Genomic DNA, 6,244 nt, shown 5'->3' with positions numbered 1-6,244 from the left:
CGCCAAAGTGCAGCAGCACTGCTGTGCACATGTGCTGTGATACCTAGGGGTTTCTGTTTTTTTTAGAATTCACATCAACCAAGCATTTCATTATACTAAAACATTCACATCAAATGAAGCAGGAATGCCACAGAGAAGAGAAGACAACCACAGAGGCTGTAGGGATTTATCTTATCCACCTGCCTCTCTTCTCTCCTCTCCTCTCCTGGGAGGCATCTGCAGCTTGATGATAATGAGTTTCATCTCAGCGTGTGTTGCTTTATGTCTGACACATGCTCCTTGCTTTGACTGCATCCAACATGCTGTTTGAGCAGATTTTTAAAGGAGTTAAAAAACACAGTCACTGCAAGGGTATCCTACCACCTGTATACACACACAAACACCCGCGCCACAATGTCAGTGTTTAATTCTCCTATAAAAGCATGCAAGGCTGTTCTAATGATACACGGCTCCCTATTCTCGTCATTGCTCCAATCTGCCTTCTCTCCCTCTCTTCCTTATCCTTCCTCGTCTCCTCTTTAACCTCTGTCAAGGATGATAGTGATGGGGCCCACACAGCAAAACTCAGCCTCACCAGGCTCTTAGATTAAGCCTCTTAATATCCGCAACTGGATTTCTGTGGCTTTCAAATTCCCTCGAGACTTAAAGCTTTGCCGCTCTCCTTTTTGGGATTGCTCTAAGCTACTCTCTCGCTCCATTACTTGCTGTCCCTCGCTCTGCATCCTGCTCAAACTCGCTTCTACCTGCTTCGACACTGTCACATAGCAATTTGAGCATTATTTGACACCTCTGCATTTTCATCAAGCTTTATGTCAACTGAATTTGATCAGAGAAAATAATATGGCTGCCGCATTGGAGGAATATGGTGTAAGAAGATCTATGCAGTTTCCAAAGTTTGGATTAGAGAGAGCGAGAGAGAAAGAGATAGAGGGAAAGAGATTGACTTTGTCAGACTGAGAGAAAGTGCTGTCTCAGCAGAAGCCCAGCCGCCTTCTGCTGCGCATCTGTGGGCCTCGAGGTGGAGAGTACTGCATCATTACCCGTAGTTGGGCATTTTTCCACAAATATACAAATGAACGCATACGTATGAATGCAGAAACCCACGCTCACAAACACAACCATTTTTTAAAAAACATGAGAAACAAGTGCCTGATGGTTTTCCAGCTGGTGGATTGTACTCGTCTCATCATCTCAGGCTGACTCAGCACTCTTAAACACTGTCAAACATCCGTATAAATATCGAAAAGTAACACATCTTTGTGTGTTGTTCCTAATTAGAAAATCTCAAACTTCATTTTTAAGTGTATGTCACAAAAAGAAATTTAGAATTACAAACATCCAGTTTCCTCAGGCAGTCTTTTAAGCTGAGCTCCTCCTAAATGCTGTTTGTTGTGATGAGGGAGGACGGGAGGTCCTGTAGCTGCTCTCTCCTCCTCTACCTCTATGACTGATGAAGGCAGCTCCTCCTCTGGGGCTGCACCACTAACAACATGACTAATACATTCCTCTTGACTGCGTTTGTCATGACACTATACCACATGTTGATACATGGCCTGCGTTCGTTTCTGTGGCTCTTTGTGCAGGAATGTGTGTGTGTGTGTGTGTGTGTGTGTTTTGTTTGGAAGGAGTGCCTCTGTTGAAGTTGCACAGTTGAAATGTTTGCAGCTCCCCAGTGAGTCTGCACTTGAACATGAAGACTGATGCTGGCACTGGGTCAGCCAGCCTCTGGCAGGCAGACAAGCAGATAGAGTGGCTGACCATGGAACAGAACGTGTCTCTGCAGCAGCATGAAGAGCTGAGATCTGAGGAAGTGAATGGAGATGAGGACCAGAGAGAAGAGGGAGGAGTGGTCGTCCTTGGGGCAAAGACACAATCTGTCCCATCAGGGACACTGTGTGTGTGTGACTGCTTTCTTTTGCCAGTGTATAATTACCCCATTAATTTAAACCTCTCGTTGGGGACCTTCCCACACTGTAAATCAAACAAATCGCTGAATGGAGCCGGAGTTTGCCTGTGTGACCTGTTTTTGTGCATATGTCTATTGGAGCAGTGTGTGTGAGTGCATGCTTGTATGTGGTCCCACCAGACTCTACTCTGCAGAATGACAAAATATTGCATTAGATCCAGTGCTAATAAAATGATATGCTGTAAGTGTTTCTTATATTTAAAAAAAAATGTTTGCTAACAGAACAAGATAACCACATGCCACAATAAAACCACAGCCACAGTTCGCTACCGTGCACATCTGTAACACTAGTGCTGAATTAATTCTTTGATTAATCAACAGATAATTAATTGAACAAGCAAAAATGCTGTAGCCTACAGTCACTGAGTCTTGCTTCTCAAATGTGAGATCATTGTAATTTAAAAAACCTCCAGTTAAACAAAACAAGCAATTTCAAGACATAACCTTGATCTTAAACTGTGATGGACACTTTTCTCTATTATCTGATTAACGCTGATTGAAACAATTACAAACAGATAAGTATTACTGTCACATAGAAATGAGCTGGTACATAACAGTGTCGTTGCTCTAATCCCTTCCTCGGTTCTCCCTATACTTGATTTCAGACAGAACTGTCAACTCAGTACACTCAGACTTGGCGGAGTGGGTGGATTCAAAGGTCCGGACCCGGGCAACCCTGTACGGGTTTTTGAAGCCCGATATGTGTGAGTGTCTGTGTGCCACAGAGTGACAGACAGGCCAGTCTGGAAGAGCTGAGAGGACTCGGACAGTGATTTGGATGTAGTTAAACCCTCTGACACGCCAGGAATCCTGCCAGACTCGCAGGGGCCATAATCAGAGCTTTTAAAGGCCTGCGGGACACCACCAGAGGGCTTTGTGTTGCAGCAAGTGGCTTGCTTTAAGTGTGCCTGTGCGTGAGCTTTTAGGGTTCTATCTTTGTGAGGGCCATTTTGAGTTTGGACCTTGAAAATAAGGAGATCTTTGGTAAAAGTAAGGGTTTGGGTTAGACTTTTCTTTGTAATGGTCAGCATTGAGGGCCAGGGAATGCATGTTAATAAGGTTACAAATTAGAGAGCAGGCAGTAGAAAGATCAAAAGCGAGAGTGACTAATTCTCCTATTTGGAATAATTCGCCAGCCTTCATGGTCCTGATAAATCTGCTTTTGGCCACATCCCCATCTCCACTTATACATATACTGTATATATATATAAATATATGCACGTACACACAAATCAGTGCTTCCAGTCCTATTCTTTCTTGTGTGTTTGAGTTTGAACAAATGGATGAAAATAACACATAAGCAAAGTGTTTCCTGTTCCTGCGTTTCCCACCTCATGCAATAGTTATGATTTGATGATGTATCATGATGATTGTAAAAAAAACAAAGCTCAGGAACTATTTCAAAGAATCAACCTAATGATCCATCAACCAAAATCTACTCATCAATCAAACAAAGGGGTTTCACATGATGATTTTAAAATGAAAGGCTATGTACTGTTTTGTATATTACTTCATCAATGTGAAGTTGTTATGCTCTTTCAGGATTGTGTTCTCTCCAGTGAATGTCTAACTCTAGAAACTGAAGCTAGAGGAAAAATCTCCATCGGGCGTTTTCCTTGTTGACGGTGGAGAACAAAAAGCTGTTTCCAGAATCTAGGCTAAGAGAATCTTTTCATGTCTTGAGATTATCTAACAGGCTGTGTAGGTTGTGTCACACTGTGTTCAGCCTTCTTTCCCATGGGCGTTGGGTGCATTCAGGGGAGAACAATGGCAGCAGGGTAGTTGGCACCAAGCACGCTGGACAGGCACAGATGTGCCAGGGTTGTTGGCAGCAGAGGCAGAGAGAAGGAGGAGGTAACAGTCAGGCTGCCAACTTGCCTTTCTGCCGGGCCGTGAAGCAGGCACCTGCCCTCCACATGGCCCAGAGGGGAGGGTGACATCAGCTTATAGTTAGTGCTGATATGTTTGGTATGGGAATATTACTGACAGAAGATTGAATACTTTAGATAATACAGGATCCAACTGGGATAAACAAAATGAAATGACAACTAAGATATATTGGCATCTCAAAGTTTTGGGCCACGCAGCAGCTTTAGTGATTATCTGTGCAGTGTTCATAATGTACTTTATCGAACTAGTGTGTGCGGCGCATTGAGATTGAGATAACTGCTGGCTCTAAATCCTGAGAAAACCTGACCTCGGCTTATGTATACATTATTGAGGGAACTCTGAATCAGTGAGATGCTTTACCTTCCCCAACATAGTCTCCCTCATCAAACCTCTTTTTTTCTTTATCTCTCTCTCTCTCCCTCTCTCACACACTCTTTTCCATGCACACTATCTCATAACCGCTGAGGAGGAGACTTCACGAGACCTACATGGCTTATTAGTATTATTAGTTTGTGGTCAGCTGAAGCTGTCGGTCTTCTTTGTTTTCTCCCTGCTGGTGTGGGTTGTAGTGTGTGACTAATGACTGGCCATCTGTCTGTCTGTCTGCATTTCTCCGACCATCTCTCTCTCATCTCGGTCTCATTCGCTCCTTGCCTCCCTCATGATCAGCCCAGTGTGTATTCCGCGCTGAACACAGCTGTGCCCAGGCCTACAGGACTAACCAATTAATTTCAGCGGTGGAGGCAGCATTTGGACACAGGGTACAAGAGGAAGACAGAATGAAAATTTGGTCATTCAGTATTTCCTTCCAGTCTGGCTCAGCAGGACTGTGTGCCTCCCTTTCACCTCACCACAAGCGTAATCAACAGGATCACAAGCCCAACCAAAAGCCCTGCACAGATACACAAAGAAAAAAAGCAGTCACACACACACACACACACACACACACACACACACACACACACACACACACACACACACACACACACACACACACACACACATCGTTTTCGAAAAGATTTAATTCACTTTTTCTCCAACACTTCAGTGCACCCACTTTCCACACACACAGAGGATTATCTAGCCAGCACAGTGAAAGGCAACATTCCTCTGACAGGTCTCTCTGCCTTTACCTTTGTCCACCATGAAGCAGTCTTGCCCCCACATACATACACACTCTCTCACATTCATTCAAAGCAGCCGAATGCCTTACCTGTCACCTCAAGACCCTGCAGCACAGAACGCTATGCAGGTCATAAGCCCTGAGTGTTTGTCTGGCGGCTGTATCCTCAGCTGCTTACCTTCCTGGATGCTCCCTTTACAGACAGCTGTGGCAGCAGCAGCCTTCCACCAGGTAGCTGCCTCAGCCTCTGCTAGGAATGAATTATGAACTCGCAGCCTCTGAATCAGAGGTAATGATGTGCTTCATCAGAGAAAGCACGCAGTGCAACAAGGCTGACATAGTGTTGGGAGTCACACGGGCACAAATGCATGCAAAAAGATCCAAAACCTGAGTAAGTGGGGCTCTAAGTCTCCACAAGGGTGTGATGCTGAGACCCCCCCCCCCCCCCCCCCCCCCCCCTAAACTTCAAAGCAGTCACTTCCTAATCTTTTTTTGGAGCCAGAAAATGAATATGAAATATAAAAAAACGAATATTAAACGTTATTGTTCCCATCTTATCTAATCATGGTATGCTAATTCCTAGCTTTCTGTGAAGGTTAATACATGCAAACAAGGTAGGAGGATGCAGATAAAGATCTGTTTGATTTGCTGCCTGGAACTGCTGGTGTTACACTTTAATGGGAGGATTATGTAAGGGAAAGCAAGGGAAGCTGAAACTTGTTCCCTTGCTTCAAATGCCAGTTGGCTTCTCTGTCTGCATTCATGTTGCATGTCAGGTGTGTGTGTGTGCGTGCGTGCGTGCGTGCGTGCGTGCGTGCGTGCGTGCGTGTGTGTGTATGCCAGGTAGTGTAAAAAGGTTATGAGAGCTTAGTTAGTGTGAAGTCGCTGCTCAAGATTCCGGTACAGTGCTAGGTATTAGTCAGAACATGTCTCGGTCCTTGATCCAAATACACACTAAAGTGAGATTTATGGACACACACACTCACAAAAATGCAAATAACCCTACAGTACTGTGCCAGTTTCTGAATTCTTTTTTTATGTGTCAGTGTAGCCTTACCCAGGCAACATGTTTGTGTCTGTGTACATGTTTCTGCATCAGTGGGTGTTAAACCTTCCCCTCTAATTGTAGGTCCTTAAGAATTTACCCAACCTAACAATTTGGAGAACAGCAATTTTACTAATTGTATTATACTGTAAGGTACAAGTAAAGTACAGACTGCAGAGTGTGGCTGGGATTTTAAAGCAGCAGAGGGTCAAACTAAGTT

This window comes from Anarhichas minor, unplaced genomic scaffold (genome assembly GCF_050575085.1).
Source record: "Anarhichas minor isolate MPS153535 unplaced genomic scaffold, ASM5057508v1 ptg000003l, whole genome shotgun sequence".
NCBI lineage: Eukaryota > Metazoa > Chordata > Actinopteri > Perciformes > Anarhichadidae > Anarhichas > Anarhichas minor.
This window is presented reverse-complemented; position numbering follows the sequence as displayed.